Consider the following 20,429-nt stretch of genomic DNA (forward strand, 5'->3'; position numbering starts at 1 on the left):
TACACACCCGGTCCCGTATTAGGCTAATTATGCCTCCGTGAGGGTTAAAGGTCGACTGCAGAGGATCGTGCGGGAGAGAGAGATTGTTTACGGACATGTCCGTCATGTGTGTGTTTGTGTCTTCTTTTAAGTTTGTCATTAAACCATTATTTATATTGTCAAGCCGGTACTCCGATATGCCGCAGCTTGTTCCTCGGCCACTCCTCCACCCTCTATCGGACGACAGCCGCGCCTCTCCGGGCAGATCAGAGGCAGTCCTCCAGCCCCTGGCGGACGGAATGCCCCGCCGCGTTCTCGGGGAACAGAAGGGCTCTCCTTCGCCCCTGGCAGCGGTTCTCCAGCTCCAGGTGGTCGCCAGTGAGCCCCTCCCTACTCGCAGTCGGCGGTCTTAAACCATGTTGCGTTTCAGCGGCCGGTAGGCGACTCCTGCGCCCCTGGCAGCGGCCCTGACCGTTCCAGGCGGTCGGTTAGGAGCCCCTTCTCCCCTCGCGGTCGGCGGCCATCGTCCTCTTTCAGGCGGCTGGGCTCCTCGTCCCCCGGCAGATGGCCACGGCTGCTCCGTTGGGGTGGACGGTAGTGGCGAGAACTCTACTACGGCGTATCCCTCCTCCTTCCCGGGCTTCGGCACCAGTGTAATGCAGTTAAAGGATGGGCAAGGAGGAGGCGAGAACCTGCTTTTGAATATAAATAATAGTTTAATGATAAAGAAGGCACAAACACACACATGACGGACATGTCCGTAAACGATCTCTCTCTCCCGCACGATCCTCTGCAGTCAGCCTTTATCCCTCACGGAGGCATAATTAGCCTAATACGGGACCGGTGTGTAGGATCACGACCGCCCCGCCCTCAGCCTCTGCCACACATATATATATATATATATATATATATATATATAATATATATAATATATATATATCCATTCTGATTTGATATGATTGTGAAAAGTGGTCCATTTCAGTTTTGTCAATGTTGAGGAATGATGTCGGTGATTAATATAATTTTTCCCGCCTGCATGGCCTTAGTTACATTGTTATTTCAAAGGCAGAAAATATTGAACTTGGATGACCGTTGAGTAATTTTGACACATGACAAAAAGTTGTCTACACTGAAAGAAATTATGTTTTGGTTAAATAGCACAGAAAATATAATATTTCATTTATGCATTTGGCAGGCACTTTTATCCAAAGCGACTTACAGTGCAATTATTACAGGGACAATCCCCCCGGAGCAACCTGGAGTTAAGTGCCTTGCTCAAGGGCATAATGGTGGTGGCCATGGGGTTCGAACCAGCGACCTTCATCGACCTTCTGATTAACAGCCCTGTGCTTTAGCCACTATGCCACCACCACTCCATGAAGTGCTTTCTACATTGAATAAGGTAGTTTATGTGTGAACTTGAAATTATGGCCTACCCTTTTCTCCCCAATTTGGAATGCCCAATTCCTAATGCACTCTAAGTCCTCGTGGTGGCGTAGTGACTCAACTTAATCTGTATGGCGGAGGACAAATCTAATTTTCCTAAACATCTGAGACAGTCAATCTGGGCATCTTATCACGTGGCTTGTTGAGCGCGTTACCGCGGAGACCTAGCATGTGTGGAGGCTTCACGCTATTCTCTGCGACATCCACGCACAACTCGCCACGCACCCCACCGAGAGCGAGAACCACATTATAGTGACCACGAGGAGGTTAACCCAATGTGACTCTACCCACCCTAGCAACCGGGCCAATTGGTTGCTTAAGAAGCCTGGCTGGAGTCACTCAGCACGCTTTGTATTTGAACTCGCGACTCCTGGTGTGGTAGTCAGCATCTCTACTTTCTGAGCTGCCCAGGCCCCCCAATTTTGGCCAGTATTGATAAATTGTGCATCTGTATTCATCTTGTCTCTAATGTATAGTGTGCTACGGATCCTTTCCGAGCATTTGGATCCAAATCTAACTGCATCAGGATCATTGGTTTTATCGGAAAGGCTGTGAGGTGTAAATTGATGGCCGAGTGATGCCGTAAAATTTTTTATAGACAGCGCAGTAAGTCAGTACGATGCTCACCTGTGGAAACCGAGCTTAAAATAGACCCGATCGTTAGCCATGCACGTCTCCCCTCATGATGTACTGATGCTGACATTATTTGCCTTGTTAAATTTATATCTCACTGTGGGCTAGAGGCCTGTGAGTGAGGATTGTGGGTAATTTCTCCCTAGGGGCTCTCGGCTCAATTTAGGTACATTGATCTAATGATTTATGTGCTGTTGGGTGGGGGTGTGGGTGTAGGGTGGAGAAATGCTTGGTAACACGTTTCTTTTGACTACTGCATATTTACCCCTCCCCTTGTGTTCATATTTTTTTTTTACCAGTTAAAACCAATCTTAAACTTGAATTTGGTCAAATGCATTAGGATTCTCCTCAACATTAAATAAACGAATAAGGGGAAACATTTTTACGACACTTGTTTATATTTATGCAATGTCAGGGTGTTTTGGGTGATTAATATGGTGTTTCTAGGGTGTTGCTATGCGGTTGCTAAGGCAATACTAATTGGGCTACTGGGCCAAGTCAAAAGAGTCCATCCCCATCCACCTTTTCAATGATGTCTATGGGATTTTCTTTGCAAGTATTCTTACTAACTACTCTAAATGAAGAGTTTACTCTGTATCTTCTGTAGAAAGAATCGTTCCACCATTAATAAATTGGTGGTGCTCTTTCCAGATGAAATGCTATTTTAAAAAGCTTGTGTTGAGTGTGAAAAATTAGCCTCTGGCAATGTTCATGATTACAATTAAAAGGAAGTTGTTTGGAATTTTCTCTAAAACAGAAGGTTTAAAGGGATAGTTCTCCCAAAAATGAAAATTCCATTATCATTTACCCTCACTTTTTTTTGTGAACAAACCTAAAGACCTAAAGATTCTGCTCTCACTCCAATACACATACACACGGGGCGGCTGTGGCTCAGGTGGTAGAGTGTGTCGGCCACCAATCGTAGGGTTGGCAGTTCGATTCCCAGCCCACACGACTCCACATACCGAAGTGTCCTTGGGCAAGGCACTGAACCCCAAGTTGCTCCCAATGGCAGGCTAGCGCCTTGCATGGCAGCTCTGCCGTCATTGGTGTGTGAGTGTGTGTTAATGGGTGATTGGGACACAGTGTAAAGCACTTTGTATACAGCTAAGTTAAAAAAAGGTGCTATATAAGTGTAGATCATTTACCATTTACCATTTTCTCCTTTCCCTCTTCACACAGAGAAAAAAGAAGTGACCCTGAGTTTAGAGAACTACACGCCAATGTGTCCGGGTGTAATGGAGGTGATTAAACTTCCTGACAGACTCACACTTCCTCCTGTTCCGTTCACCAAGCTGCCTATCGTCAGGTGAGAGATCTCACGACCCACATTGTTTAAATGAGGCAACATAATCCTATCCTTCTGTAGCCTTTTATTTTTCCACAAAAGTCCACTTATAATGTAATGGCAAGGATGATTGCGACAAAACCAATCCGAAATCGTTTTTACCACCATTCTTTAAAGCTTTTTAGCCAATAAACTGTTAGAAAACTGTAAAAAAATCTAATAAAAATAACTAGATTTTATTTCATTTATACCTCCCATTTTAAGCATTTTAATGGGAAGCCGAAAACCTTCTTCTTTTATCCTTTCATCTCCCCCATGGAAGTTACTGGTCTTCATTGTGCATTGAGCAGAAAGGCCTATAAACATGTTTAACAGATACATTTCATAATCCCACCATTGAGGAAAGCTTCATATATTCACTTGATTAAAGTCTCTCTTTCTCCCAGTGCTTTTCTCTGAAGGGTCTGTATGTAAGAATTTGAAACTTTTGCTTAATTTATTCTTAAAGGGATATTTAATTGTAGAAGTTTAGACGAGTTGTGTTTCTCCTGACATCTATCTCCCTGTCCGCATGTCGTTAACATGCAATATCTCACTCGCTCACGCGCTGTCTTCTGCCAGCTTTTACACAGAGGCGTAATTTAGGCATTTTTTTTAAGTTCCATGAAGAAATAATAACACTGTCTCACAAGAGAGATTGTTGTCTTATAAGAAAGACTAAATGTCAATGCTGAACCCCTACATTTTTTTGTTCAGAGATTTTGTTGCTTTGGCAACAGTTTAAGCTCTAAAGCTGAATTGTTTCCAAATGCAGTTCTGAGAGTTCTCTCATTCTGGTTTAGCTGGAGTTTATTTACCCTTATGTTTCATTTCTGCTTTAACTTTTGATTAAAAAAGGGTCTTTGAGCTTTGAAAAGGTGCCTTAAAGATAAAGTATATATAGTAGAATGTCGCACGCCCGGTCCCCAATCGGCCTGATGGGGCGCGCAAGGGATAAAGGCGGCCGGTGACGAGAGAGAGAGAGAGAATTACGGGCATGTCCGTCATGTGTGTTTATGATTGTGTGTTTTGGTTTAAGTTTTCATTAAATTGTTATTTATATTGACAAGCCGGTTCTCGCCTCCTCCTTGCCCATCTTAACCCCCATTACATAGGTGCCGAAAACCTGGGAAGGAGGAGGGATGCCCGTCGCAGAGTCCTCGCCACTGCCGTCCACCCAGGGAGCGCCGCTGCCATCTGCCGGGTGACGGAGTAGGTGGACCACCCGGACGTGGGGAATGGCCGTCATCCGCGGGGTGAGTGGGAACTGGATTCCCCGACCGCCTGGAGCGATGGAGCCGATGCCAGGGGCGGAGGAGTGCCCTGCCGTCCCCCAGAAACGTGGAGGGGTCGAGGGAAGACCGCCGTCCGCGAGGGGAGGAGGGAAGTAACTCCCCGATCGCCTGGAGTGGCTGGTCACAACGAAGCCATTTTTGTGTCCTTTTTCCATTATTTTTCGACATAAACGCTAGATGGCCTCTTTGACCATTTTACCGCATCCAGCTGTTTTTTCAGCATCTCGCACAGGTGTGCCACGTTTTTTGGATGCCGTACAAAGATGAAAAGAATTTCAGGTAAAAAAGTCAACTTTTAAAAGTGTCTCGAGACATCTTTGTTTTATGCGTTGAAAAAAGATATTTTGTCTTGTTTTCAGAGAAATTAACAATGTTTAGTATGTTTACTTCGCTTATAATAATAAAAACAAACAATTTTACAATGTGGTCAGAAAAAAAACCCTTGATTTTGAAGGAAAAACTTTTTTTTTACTTATTTTAAGCATAAACCAACCACATTTTATTATTATATATTTTTTTTTAAGGATCTTTAGATATTTTGACTTTAACACACAAAGGAAATACACAAAATAAGGTTTGCTTTTTGCAGTGTTTCTGAAGGCACAGTATTGTTGTATTGAGACATCATAATATATATTTGTAAAATTATTTAATAATTTGTTTTAAATTATTGTCTGTTTTAGGGCTTTTACAATGAATTGTCATACTTCTTCAAGTATATTAGTGCTTCATTAACCTCAAGTCATTTATTCAGATTTAACTGGGAAGCATATAATAAAATAGGGGTTTATAATTTCCTTTTAGGCTTTAAAAACTTGAATGAATGACATAAAATTACATGAAAATATTTAATTACATTTACACCATTGTTTTTGGAACCTAGCCAACCTCAATAGCTATTATATTATATTATATTATATTATATTATATATAAGCAAGAGTGCGATATGGCCCTATATCAGCACTGCTGTGATTCAGCTGTAGGTAATCAGTGCTGATTTAAGGCTATATAGCACGATTGCGAGTGTGATATTCCTTATATACAATAGTTCAATGAACAAGTACATTTTTTTAAATTAGGAAAAATGAGTACGGTCATAAAAATGCTTTTGTGCATGGAACTACTTTCTTACGCAGCTGATCAGAATCTGGCATGGCTGGTTCAAACCAAATGATGCATCCAAGCATATCAGAAATAGTATCACGGCTTGTGCTGTTTCTAAGAAGCTATTGGATTAACAAGGATGGATGTGTGCATGTGAGAGTGAGAGAGAGATCACCTGTTGCCACACCCAAGCAGAGATGCTGTCAGCTTTCTGAAGATCAGCTTTCTCAGTGGATAAATATCATCCAGGGGAATTTCTCCCTATTTCGCCGTAGCCGGTGCAAACAAGTTGATCACTATAGAAACCGCAATGTCCTCCGCCAATTTAAACAGCACTCATTGTGTAATTAATCAGCCTGCTGTGTCTCTCAGCTGTGATGAGCCGTAATGCTGAAGTTGTTTACTTAAAGCTATTTCCTAGCTTTAGTAGTGTAGTAGTAATATGAGCGATCAAGAAGAGCTGTTGTATGTAAATGGCTGACGTGGATTCACTTCACGTCCTCTAACTGGGTCATATTACATACAAAAATTATCTTTTACAACCAACATATGTAATGTTAAAAAAAAAGACTATCAGTAGCTCTTAACACATCTGCACTGCTCTTACACTTTAGTTTAGAATGGCATGAACACAAGCAGAGTGATACACACGCACACACACACACACACACACACACACACACACACAGTGAAGCGTCGGAGTGCTGACGGTATCAGACCATCAGTGCTCATGGAACATCTCTCGTCCAATCAGATTTGAGGACCGGAAAAAACTGTTGTGTATATATATATATATATATATTCTATTATAGTTCTACACTCTAAGAAACTTATGTTAGTATCTTTCCGGAAACTTTTTTGTTTTGTGAATCACGTGTATTATCGAATCAACCTAAATATATAATAAAGATTTATAATAGGATTTTAAAAGATGGCTGTTTGGGTTCTGTGGAACTTCCACAGAGATTATTGCATAAGTTTGGGCTTTCAAGAATGCAGGGCTTTTTGATGATTTCGTTTTTTTTATATTTACAGTTTGCTGTGACAACTTGTCACTCACAATCATAGACAAACTCCAGTCCCTGTGGCTGTGCCTTAGGGCTAACTCTCCGTTTCCTTTGTCATTGATCTTTCTAGATCCGTATCTCTGCTTAATCTGCCGGTGAGTCTGCGTCCTCATAAGGTTAAAGGACTTCTGGGACGGGGGTGTCCACCGCCAGTCCATTCATCTACTCTCCAATCACAATGCACAGCAGAGGAGATGAGCACTCCAAGAAGATTGGTACATCAACAAAGGGATAGTTCATCCCAAAAATGAAAATATGTCATCATTTACTCACCCTCATGTGGTTCCAAACCACACAAATGAGATGTTTCCATGGACGATAGAAAGCCATACAGGTTTGGATGCATTTGTACATTTGTTGAATTCGTGGACTGTATCTAATGATCTACTTGTTTAAATTGTATTGTTTTGTTGCAAATTTTTTGGGGCGTATTTTTGGATCTTCGGGCCCTGAGGAACTGGCAGGAATCTTATGAAGACAGATGGCCGTTCACAGTGAGGTTGCCCCGACTTTTCAAACAAATCATGTTGTATAAGTGTCAGATGGCTGTTTCCAGCCTGTCTTATTTCGTTCTGCCAAAACCCACCAACGTCTGCTGCGTCCGCCCAGTTTATTTTTTGTTTCTTTGTTAGTTTTTTTTAATCTGCTATCCCTTGAACACTTTGGTACTCCCAATGGTCCTGATTTCACTCTCGATTACATTTGTGTGGTTAGTCAACCACTTCTGTTTTTGTTACATGTTTTGCTTGAGAAGTGCACTTGTGCTATCTTTCTAAATGAAAATGCCACTTGGTTTGACATTTTGCTATCAGATGCAATGCCATTCAGATATTTTTAAGTGTGGTTTCAAGGAATATTCCGGGTTCAGTACAAGTTAAGATAGATCAGCAGCATTTGTGGCATAATGTTGATTACCAAAAACAATTATTTTGACTCCTGCCTCCTTTTATTTATAAAAAGACAATATCTGGGTTACATTGAGGCACATACAATAGAAGTGAATGGGGCCAATTCTTGGAGGGTTTAAAGACCGAAATGTGAAGCTTATAATTTTATAAAAAAATCTTCTGTTAAAACTCATGTATTATTTGAGCTCTAAAGTTGTTTAAATCGTCATTTTTAAAAGTCGTTTTTGGGTTTGTTGACATTACATCATCATGGTAATGAAGTTGAAAAAATATCTTTACACAGAAAAGGTTTGTTAATGATTTTATCTCACTAAAATCATGTTATCACACCTTCTGGCTACATTTTTGAAACAGTGAGTACTTCAACATTTACAGATTGGCCCCTTTCACTTCCATTGTAAGTGCCTCACTGTAACCCAGAGTTTGTTTTTGAAAGAAAGCAGAGACAAGTAAATGTTTTTTTTCCCAATATTATACCACACAAATTATGTTGACTAAGCTTAAAGGAATGTTTCTGGTTCAATATAAGTTAAGCTCAATCGACAGCATTTGTGGTATAATGTTGATTTACCACAAAAATTAATTTCGACCCTCATTTTTATTTTTTTTTATTAAAAGTGGTTACAGTGAGGCACTTACAAATGGACGTGAATGGGCACAATTTTTTTAACATTAACATACTCACTGTTTCAAATGTATAGTCATAAAACATAAAGGATATATGTGTAAACATGATTTTAATTTGATAAAATAGTTTGCTTACCTTTTGTGTGTATAGATACACACAAATCTACATATAGATATAAAACACTTCATTACAATGAAGATATAATGTCAACAAACCTTAAACTGACTGTAAAATATATGATTTAAACAAATTTCAAGCTCAAATAATACACAAGTTTTAAAAGAAGAATTTAATACTTTTTTTTATAAAATCACTTATAAAAGTACTTTAAACCCTTCCAAAATTGTCCCCCATTAACTTCAGTTGTAAGTGCCTCACTGTAACATCTATTTTTTATTAAGAAAAGAAAGGACAAGTCTAAATAATGTTTTTGTGCAAATCAACATTCTGACACAAATGCTGTTGATTGAGCTTAACTTGTATTGAACCCGGAATATTCCTTCAACTTGTATTGAACCCGGAATATTCCTTCAACTTGTATTGAACCCGGAATATTCCTTCAACTTGTATTGAACCCGGAATATTCCTTCAACTTGTATTGAACCCGGAATATTCCTTCAACTTGTATTGAACCCGGAATATTCCTTCAACTTGTATTGAACCCGGAATATTCCTTCAACTTGTACTGAACCCCGAATATTCCTTCAAATTGTACTGAACCCGGAATATTCCTTCAGCTTGTACTGAACCCGGAATATTCCTTCAATTTGTATTGAACCCAGAATGTTCCTTCAACTTGTACTGAACCCGGAATATTCCTTCAACTTGTACTGAACCCGGAATGTTCCTTCAACTTGTATTGAACCCAGAATATTCCTTCAACTTGTACTGAACCCGGAATATTCCTTCAACTTGTGCTGATCCCGGAATATTCCTTCAACTTGTACTGAACCCGGAATATTCCTTCAACTTGTACTGAACCCGGAATATTCCTTCAACTTGTACTGAACCCGGAATATTCCTTCAATTTGTACTGAACCCGGAATATTCCTTCAACTTTACTGAACCCGGAATATTCCTTCAACTTGTACTGAACCCGGAATGTTCCTTCAACTTGTACTGAACCCAGAATATTCCTTCAACTTGTACTGAACCCAGAATGTTCCTTCAACTTGTACTGATCCCAGAATATTCCTTCAACTTGTACTGAACCCGGAATGTTCCTTCAACTTGTGCTGATCCCGGAATATTCCTTCAACTTGTACTGAACCCGGAATATTCCTTCAACTTGTACTGAACCCAGAATATTCCTTCAACTTGTACTGAACCCGGAATATTCCTTCAATTTGTACTGAACCCGGAATATTCCTTCAACTTGTACTGAACCCGGAATATTCCTTCAATTTGTACTGAACCCAGAATATTCCTTCAATTTGTACTGAACCCAGAATATTCCTTCAATTTGTACTGATCCCGAATATTCCTTCAACTTGTACTGAACCCAGAATATTCCTTCAACTTGTACTGAACCCAGAATATTCCTTCAACTTGTACTGAACCCAGAATATTCCTTCAATTTGTACTGAACCCAGAATATTCCTTCAATTTGTACTGATCCCGGAATATTCCTTCAACTTGTACTGAACCCAGAATATTCCTTCAATTTGTACTGAATCTTTTGTTTTTTTGACACTTATATTAATTGTATAATAGGACAGGGATTGATGGGGAGATGAAGGTGAAATGGGTTTTAAAAATGATACTTGCATGGCATACTTGCGACAAGAACTTCTTAGTCTTTCAACCAGTATTTACAAGTACAAGTCCAGATGATTTAATCAGACACCTGGGTTGTGATGTGGAGAGGAGCAACAGGGGAGAATCATCATCATACAAGCCCCACATTCTCCTGGCATGACAGAAGTTGTTAGTCTTCCTTCAACTTGTATTATTTTAAAGTTTGAAACTCACAGCACAAAACACCACTGAGTTACAGACAGAAAATGGTCTCCACCAACGACAAGGTTTCTAGGGACGAATTTTGATAAAGTGCCTTTAGAAGAAGTTACCCTTCCCAAAGTCTACTTAAACCCCTTCCAGTTCAGGTGGGCTGATCCCTCGTTTGACATCTTTTCCAAATAACCATGTAGTCACTCTCCGTTTACACACGACTCACTCTGACTTCATGCCTGTCTGGTAATCACCAGAATCCTTTACTTCAAAGACATGAAAGTGACAAGCGACAAGATGTCACTGTGATTCACCGCTTTCATTTAACCCTCCTTCCACAAACATGGGTGATCGTGCCTGAAATTCTCAAAACAAAAAAGTCTCGGGCTGTGGTGCTGCCTGCTTAACGATTTTAATTATAAATAAGTTTTCTTGCTTAACGCCTCCCACGCACTTTGTAGTGTCAAATGCGACTTGGAAACGAGCCACATTATACGATCCTTCTCAATGTTGGACGGATGCAACCCGATTAATAACATCCCAGAATGGCACAGCGAGGATGGGATGTGTCACTTCTGTCTCAGGGTAAGCCGTGCACCCAAGGCTAGTGTTTCTGAGTCACACACTTTCTCTTGACAGAAAAATCTTTGGGCCAATGAAAAATGTCACTTGTTTGTTGTTTGCCGTCAAGGCAGCAGCGGTTTGAATATTTTATGTGGTGATGACGTGTCGCTGTCCCGCACAGCTCTAAATTTGGCCAGGCAGCAGCGGTTGCGGGTAATGAGCGCTCTGGTAAACATTCGTCTGTTTGATCTGAGGAGAGGAAAGAGTGTGTTTGCATTGATTTAGGATTGTGTGGGTCTGTTTCTTACTCTGGTGTTGATGTGCAAGCTGGTTACTGTGTGTTTCTGAATCACAGTAATCGACCCTAGACGGTTTCATTGGTGTGTGTGAGAGTTTGTGTGCTTTCTCAGTCTTGCCAGATGAGTCTGATTCACACTCACCAGATGTCTCTGGCGAGAAGACCTTTATCAAAGCGAACAACACACACACACACCCACACGTTGTGTTTCCATGTTTTATGGGGACTTTCCATAGACATAATGGTTTTTATACTGTACAAACAGCTGTTTTCCTCATGGGGACCAACAAAATGTCCCCACACTAATCATAACCCAAACCATTTGCCCTAAAAGAAAATGTTTTTTGAAAATAATTAGCTATTCGTGTATCAAATTCCTCCTTTTTCAATCCAAATATCCCCAAAAAGAAGGTATTGTCAGATTTAGCAAACTCCTCCAACTATAGCTAGTTAAACATACACACAGTTACTTAGCTATCGAAAGGACCCCTTATCAAAATGTGTTTTGCCCGTTCCATTATAAACTGCCCCCCTAGATTTTCTTTGTGCCCTAAACACTAAGGGTAAATTTAAGGGAGTTTTGATTAGCTCATCCCCCCCTGTGGTATTCAAAAATGGCACCTTCCTTTGGTATTTGCGGTTATTTTTGACCGGAAGGTTTAGATGTGTAACACTTTTTTTTATGATGATGATGATCATGATACCATGTTTTCTTACCTCAAGGAAGAACAGTAAAATTATGCATTTCTTTGGGGATTTTAGGCTATTTTTATCTTATTTACATGTATTTTTCGAAATTTTACCATTTATTTGCATATACAAATAAGCAATTTTGGGGAAAAATGTAAAATTCTGAACCTGCACTTCTATAAATTGAAACATGACGAAAATATGAGAATGTGACAAATTGGAGGCAGATTGCTGCCATCTGGTGAATAAAATATAAATAACATAACTTAAAATAACCATGTCATGCCGGTAACAGCCAGTAGATAAATGTAGTCACCTACTGTGTAGTCTGATGTCTTGTTGTAACCTAATTTTAGGATTTATCACAAGATATGCATTTGGATATGTATTTATACATCATCAAGCTATTATTTGTCAAAAGTTTATCATTTTAAAATGTATTTGAAGTGTCAATTTTTGCGGTTAATGTCATTATGCTTGCAATCAAACCTGACCATGGTGTTACAAAAAGAAGTCACATAATAAGAATTGTTCTACCAATAATTTATTTCAAACATAAAAAAAAAAAAGTTATTTCGCAAACGTGTGAAAATCTCGTTTTGAATATTATTGTGACACGTTCCCTTTTATGTTCTTACTTTTGCCCTTTTGATGGTGTGGTTTGAGCTCACCTAGAGTAATGTGGACAGGTAAAAATGTCACGTGACTTACACAAAACAACACCTAGGAAAACTATGTATATACACATCAGGTAAGCAAGTGAATGCCACCCTTGTATGTTTTTGTGTTTGTTAGTCAGTGTAATTTAGAGAGGGCGTTTGACGCTGAAGAGGTTTGTCTTTACTTTTCTTTTGTTTATTAGTTAGATTAGAGGTTTGATTTACAAGTCAGACTGAGTTGTGTTTTGTTCTTTTTATTCATTTGGCTTCACTAATTACGTCCCTTTATTCTCTTGGGTTAATTATTTTGCTTATTATTTTCTTTGTTTATATTCAAATTATTATTATTATTAACATTAGTCATATTTTTGGTATATGTTAATTCACTTATGTATAATAAATCATTTTTTCTTTCGCATTATTTCGTTACGTGTTGTCTCTTGCCATTTTACTCACAGCAAGTTCATCGCAACCTCAATGTTACCTTGGCTCGTAACACACCATTTTTTTTTGTTTATTCAGATGCAAGTGAATGAAAAGTCACCAAGTCTTGTACTGCTCAGATAAAGGAAACCATTTATATTAAATAAATAATTAAATAAAAAATTATAAATTGGTAAACAATTAACAAATATCATAGGAGGGTTAACATTTTTGGTCACTACATAATTTCCATATTCCCATTTGAATTAATTCATAGTTTTGATGACTTTATTATTATTTAAAAATGTGGAAAATACTATTAATAAAAAAATACGTAGGTGTTTCCAAACTTTTTGATAGTGTAAATCTATAATTTTTGTATTAACTATAAACTATGAACCAAATATTGCATTTGACTTGGACTAAACACACACACACACACACACTGGTGCGACACACACATTGGTGCGGCTATCCCTATGAGGACTATCCCTACCCCAAAACCTAACCTCACAGAAAACGTTCTGCATTTTTACATTTTCAATAAAACATCGTTTAGTATGTTTTTGTTTTTATTTTTTTTAAGCGATTTGAATTATAGGGACACTAGAAATGTCCTCAAACCACATTTGTAGCATAATATCCTTGTAATTACCAGATTGTAACAAAAAAACACTTTCCTCGGATACACACACACACACACACACACACACACACACACACACACACACACACACACACACACACACACTATTCCTTTTTATCAGGTAGGATACATTCTTCAAAGCCTATGTCCAATTATAAGAAGGAGTTAGGATGAGAGTCACAGATGCATCATGGGACTGGACCCATGTCAGTTCCCAGAGAGTGACCTTTCTATTAGAGATGGGGCATCTAATTTAATGTGGACCTGTGGCTCAACCTTGCCAGACAATTTCAGGAAGTGTATCCTGCCCAGGAGGAGTGCTCTGTTTAGATAAATCTCGGCTCTTCCCAAGGTTTCTTCCTCGTCTACATCTTAGCCACTGTTGCTTTTGCCCCCCCCTAAATATTACTATACTAAATATTTGAGAATTAAACTTGGTGAAACGTAACCAAGGATGCACCGAAATTTAGTCCGCTGAAGATACTTTTTTATATAATTTTTTATCTGGAAACAGAAACGGTTACATGGAGAAAAAACATTGTTTATGTTGCACATTAAAATCCACATCCCCAGAAGTAACATGATAGCTGAATCAGCGCAACTCTAATCCGTGGACTTTCCGGTTTGCGTCGCCCAGTTTCTACACATACGATATTTGGTCCAACCAAATTAAACACTGACCTTCTTAAGACTTGCCTTGCTTAGACCTTACTCAAGAACTTCGGTTGTGTTCACACTTGGTGCGATTGCTCTGTTAGTGCGATTCATTTGAACAAGTGTGAATGCTGTCACCCGAACCTTGGTGGGCACTAAACAAGCGGACCGAGACCGCCTGAAAAGTGGGTCTCGGTCCACTTCCAAATTAACTCTGGTGCAGTTCGATTGATATATGAATGCAACATGGACCAAAGACGTCTAAACGGACCAAAAACAGGAAGTCATTTGCCTAATACTGACCTCAAGCATACCTGGTTCTTCTCATCATAGGAGCTGTTTCCCATTACAGTTCGGTACAGGCGTCGGAACCGCCGTCAGCTGTCCATGCAGCATATCATCGTTTGTGTGTGCAACGGAGGAATCCCTGCCGCTGTTTTGACTCCTTTACACATTTTATTAACTCTTCGTTTGTTCTCAGCTGTTAAAAATACCACCATATATACATATATAAATATAACGAGCGCATTCGCTCAGCAGCCCAACATTGTTTTGGATTATAGGCAAGTTCCGTTATATGATATACATCATAAAAGCTGTCCAAGAGAACCGAACTACAAGTGTGAACACACCCTTACGTGCAACCCTACCCTGCAATCTAACGAAAGCGTGCAGTACTCTGGAGTGGAAAGAATTGGTCGCCCCAGCATGCCACGCTTGGTGTTGATTCTTACACTTTGAGCCAAATGGAATTTCAGGAAGTTCCACTGGAATCTTCTCAAGCTTTGTCCCTCTTCCATCTTTCACTTGTAAAAAGTTTGTCTGCAACCCTTACAGATCTCGAAACACTTCCGTTAATTGTCGCGTTGCTTGTTTCGTGGGCTGATCTGAGAGTGAACTTACAGCTGCAGGGCATTTAGAGATTCGCCTCGTCGTCGGTCTCCGCCCCTTCCCGTCTCCTCTCTCTGTCTGATCTGATATCAGAGTTTAGCCACCTCTGCTCGTCTATCCTGCTCCATGGCTACAGACTGAGAGAATATTTAATGTTCTGTGTTGTGCTTTCCCATCCACGTCACATTCTATAACCTTGATTGATGTTTGCTCTAAAATAAAGGGGGTTATATAACCGGAGATGGGCTTTTCTATAATTGCCCAGGCGGAGGATGATTCAGAGGCCGCCAAGTTCTGCCTGATTCTGTTTGTGTCTTGAATCATAAAACGAGACCGATGTCTTGCTTGGCTATGTACAAATGCAGAAAAAGCTTTACGGATGGAGGGGGAGGAGAGATTAGGTGTCTTCTGACATGTAATCAATTTCTTTATCTTCTGGAGTGTGTTTGGGAGTTTAGTGATCGGTGTTGCTTTGTGTGAATTGTCCTTTTGAAATGCCATAGATTTTATATCATAAGAGTAGACTACAGTACCGGTTTCCAATAAAAGTACTAAATGTAACAGAGCAGGTTTCTTTTCTAATAAAAATATTACAATGTTTGTATTTTATAGAGTTTTGAGAGAGGGTACAGTTTTAGGCTACCTGAAGTTGGTTGCTGTTTAATTTGAGGCTCATTAGATAAAACCACAAAGTATGACTGCTGGCCATAGATGCAAGAATGGATGTTTGTTTACTGGTAGGTTCCCTATAGAGAATGGAATCAAACTTGAGCCATAGAGCAAACTGACAGTAAACCCAAAACACTGTTAAATCTCAGCCCAATGCACAGAGCCCAAACGGATTTTTTGGAAAGTATGATTTGTTGTCGTCCCTGTGTGCGAGGTGACGGCGTCTGCCTTCAAGCTACCTTTTCAAAAGGTGAATATATTAACTCTTATTCCCTAAGAAGAGACCACCAACCTTTTAAATCTGTGTGTGTGTGTGTGTGGGCGGGCGGGTTTGGGTGGTTTACGAGGAAATATTTTTAGGTTACAAACTGGTAACCTAAAGTGTATTATGCTATAAATGTGGTTTATGAGGACATTTCTAGTGAGGATTAGGGTTAGTGGATAGAATCTAGAAATTGTACAGTTTAAAAATCATTATGTATATGGACAATCCTCATAAGGATAGCCACACCAACGTGTGTGTGTGTGTGTGTGTCTGTCTGTGTCTGTGAGAGAGAGATAGATAGATGTCAGACAGATAGATAGATAGATAGGTAGATGACGGATACATTTACATTTACATTTATTCATTTGGCAGACGCTTTTATCCAAAGCGACTTACAAAAGAGGAAGAACATCAGCGAATCATCTTAGGGAGACAGTGGTACAAAAAGTGCCATATTACAAAGTTTCACCATCATCAGAATAGAATACAAAACAGATTTAAGTGCAACAAGAAATTTAAATAATTATTTTTTTTTTTTTTTTTTTTTGTGACCGGTTAAGTGCTTTTGGAAAAGATGTGTTTTTAGCCGTTTTTTGAAGACAGAGAGTGAGTTAGCTTCCCGGATTGAGTTGGGAAGGTCATTCCACCACCGTGGTATGATGAAACTGAAAGTCCGGGAAAGTGTTTTGGTGCCTCTTTGTGTTGGTACGACAAGGCGACGTTCCTTAGCCGACCGCAGGCTTCTGGTGGGAACGTAGCTCTGCATAAATGTTTTTAGGTATGCTGGAGCAGACCCAGTGACTGTTTTATATGCCAGCATCAGGGCCTTGAATTTAATACGTGCATGAACCGGCAGCCAGTGGAGAGAGACAAAGAGTGGTGTAACATGTGCTCTCTTCGGTTCATTAAAGACCAGACGTGCTGCTGCATTCTGGATCATTTGCAGGGGTCTAATAGCACATGCAGGAAGGCCTGCAATGAGAGAGTTACAGTAGTCCAGTCTAGTTATGACAAGGGACTGAACGAGCAGTTGTGTGGCATGTACAGAGAGGAAGGGTCTTATCTTCCTGATATTGTAGAGTGTAAATCTACATGATCTTGCAGTTTTTGAAATGTGGTCTGTGAAATTTAGCTCATCATCAATGGTTACCCCTAGATTTCTGACCGTTTTGGAAGGCAAAACTGTAGTTGGACCCAGCTGCACGGTGATGTTGTGTTCAACAGCCGGGTTGGCTGGAAAGACAAGGAGTTCGGTCTTGGTAGGGTTGAGTTGAAGGTGGTGTTCCTTCATCCAGGCTGAGATGTCTGCCAGACAGGCAGCGATTCGAGCGGTCACGTTGGGCTGGAAAGACAAGTAGAGTTGCGTGTCATCAGCGTAGCAGTGGTAAGAGAAACCATGTGACTGAATGATGGGTCCCAGTGATGTTGTGTATATGGAGAAGAGAAGTGGCCCAAGCACTGATCCCTGAGGTACCCCAGTAAGTAACTGGTGTGTCTTGGATACTTCCCCTCTCCATACTACCTCAAAGGACCTTTCTGAGAGATAAGAGTTGAACCAGCCCAGTTTAGAGAGGGTGGAGAGTAGGATCTGATGGTTGACTGTGTCAAAGGCAGCAGAAAGGTCCAGCAGAATCAGAACGGATGATCTGGATTCAGCTTTCGCCTGTCTCGGCGACTCGATGACAGACAGCAGGGCAGTCTCAGTGGAGTGTCCACTTTTGAAGCCTGACTGATTGTCATCCAGCTGCTTGTTCTGTGAGAGATAGGCGGAGAAGGTGTGATGGAATGGGGTCAAGGGAACAGGTTGTGGGGTGGTTGGAGAGGAGGAGTTTAGAGACCTCAGTGTCAGTTAAAGGAGAGAACATAGGGAAAGAAGGGTTGCATACAGGAGCCAGGTGTTTGACAGGGTGTGGTGCTGTGAATGTATTGCTGATGGCTGTAACCTTATCAGTAAAAAATGTGGCGAATATATCTGCTGTCAATGATGTGTCAGGTGGTGGAGGGGGAGGGCAGAGAAGTGTGTTAAATGTTCTAAACAAGCTACGAGTGTCTGTGATGCTGTTGATCTTGGTCTGGTAATATGAAGTTTTTGCAGTTTTTATAGATAGATAGATATATAGATGACGGATAGATAGATAGATGACAGACAGATAGATAGATAGATAGATAGATGGATGGATTGATAGATGACAGACAGACAGATAGATAGATAGATAGATAGATAGATAGTTGGATAGATAGATAGATGACAGACAGATAGATAGATGGATGGATAGATAGATAGATAGATAGATAGATAGATAGATGACAGACAGATAGACAGATAGACAGATGGATGGATGGATGGATGGATAGATGATAGATAGATAGATAGATAGATAGATAGATGACAGACAGATAGATAGATGGATGGATGGATAGATAGATAGATGACAGATAGACAGATAGATGGATGGATGGATAGATAGATAGACAGATGGATGGATGGATGGATGGATGGATAGATAGATTGACAGATAGATGGATGGATGGATGGATAGATAGATGACAGACAGATAGATAGATAGATAGATGGATGGATGGATAGATGATAGATAGATAGATAGATAGATAGATAGACAGATAGATGGCAGACAGATAGATAGATGGATGGATGGATAGATAGATAGATGACAGACAGATAGATAGATAGATAGATAGATAGATAGACAGATAGATGACAGACAGATAGACGATAGATAGATGGATAGATGATAAATAGATAGATAGATGGATAGATGATAAATAGATAGATGGATAGATGATAAATAGATAGATGGATAGATGATAAATAGATAGATGGATAGATGATAAATAGATAGATAGATAGATAGATGGATAGATGATAAATAGATAGATAGATGGATGGATAGATGATAAATAGATAGATGGATGGATAGATGATAGATAGATAGATAGATAGATAGATAGATAGATAGATATATAGATGACGGATAGATAGATAGATGACAGACAGATAGATAGATAGATAGATGGATGGATGGATAGATGACAGACAGACAGATAGATAGATAGATAGATAGATAGATGGATGGATGGATGACAGATAGATAGATGACAGATAGATAGATGGATGGATTGATAGATGATAGATAGATAGATAGATAGATAGATAGATAGATAGATAGATGACAGACAGATAGATGGATAGACAGATGGATGGATGGATGGATGGATAGATGATAGATAGATAGATAGATAGATAGATAGATAGATAGATAGATAGATAGATGATAGATAGATGACAGATAGATACAGTAGATGGATGGATAGATGGATAGATAGATAGATGGATGATAGATAGATAGATAGATGACAGACAGATAGATGATGGATGGATAGATAGACAGATGGATGGATGGATGGATGGATAGATGGATGGATGGATAGATGATAGATAGATGGATGGATGGATGGATAGATAGATAGATGACAGACAGATAGATAGATAGATAGATAGATAGATAGATAGATAGATAGATGACAGACAGATAGATGGATGGATGGATGGATAGATGATAGATAGATAGATAGATAGATAGATAGATAGATAGATAGATAGATAGATGGATGGATGGATGGATGGATGGATAGATAGATAGATAGACAGATAGATGGCAGACCGATAGATAGATGGATGGATGGATAGATAAATAGATAGATAGATAGATAGATAGATAGATAGATAGATAGATAGATAGATAGATAGATAGATAGACAGATAGATGACAGACAGATAGACGGATAGATAGATAGATAGATGATAAATAGATAGATGGATAGATGATAAATAGATAGATGATAAATAGATAGATAGATGGATAGATGATAAATAGATAGATAGATAGATGATAGATGATAAATAGATAGATAGATAGATAGATAGATAGATGGATAGATAATAAATCGATAGATAGATGGATAGATAATAAATCGATAGATAGATGGATAGATGATAAATAGATAGATGGATGACAGACGGATAGACGGATAGACAGATGGATGGATGGATGGATGAGGAGAAGACTGGAGCTGTTTTCGCCCGTACTGGAGATCTACAATTGAATTGACTTTCTCCCCAAGATGCTGAGATTGTGTGCTCGAAGTCGATGTGAAACTGGGCTTTGATCAAAAGTCTGACTTCATTAACCTGTTGGGGTTCCCTATTAAATCTCTCATCCATGTTCTGCCTGTCGGTTAGGCATGTGCAAAACTACGTTTTCAAAATAGACTAGTCAGTAGGTTACCTGTGTGACTATCAACTAATTGTTC

The 20,429-nt window shown here is 39.6% G+C and overlaps 1 pseudogene; it reads left to right on the top strand.

Moving 5' to 3' along the window:
- LOC127619454 (trafficking protein particle complex subunit 9-like) overlaps positions 1–20,429 on the top strand; it is a 108,680-nt pseudogene that overhangs the window by 30,983 nt on the left and 57,268 nt on the right.

The sequence above is a fragment of the Xyrauchen texanus genome, chromosome 26 (assembly GCF_025860055.1).
Source record: "Xyrauchen texanus isolate HMW12.3.18 chromosome 26, RBS_HiC_50CHRs, whole genome shotgun sequence".
In the NCBI taxonomy this organism is placed as follows: Eukaryota; Metazoa; Chordata; class Actinopteri; order Cypriniformes; family Catostomidae; genus Xyrauchen; species Xyrauchen texanus.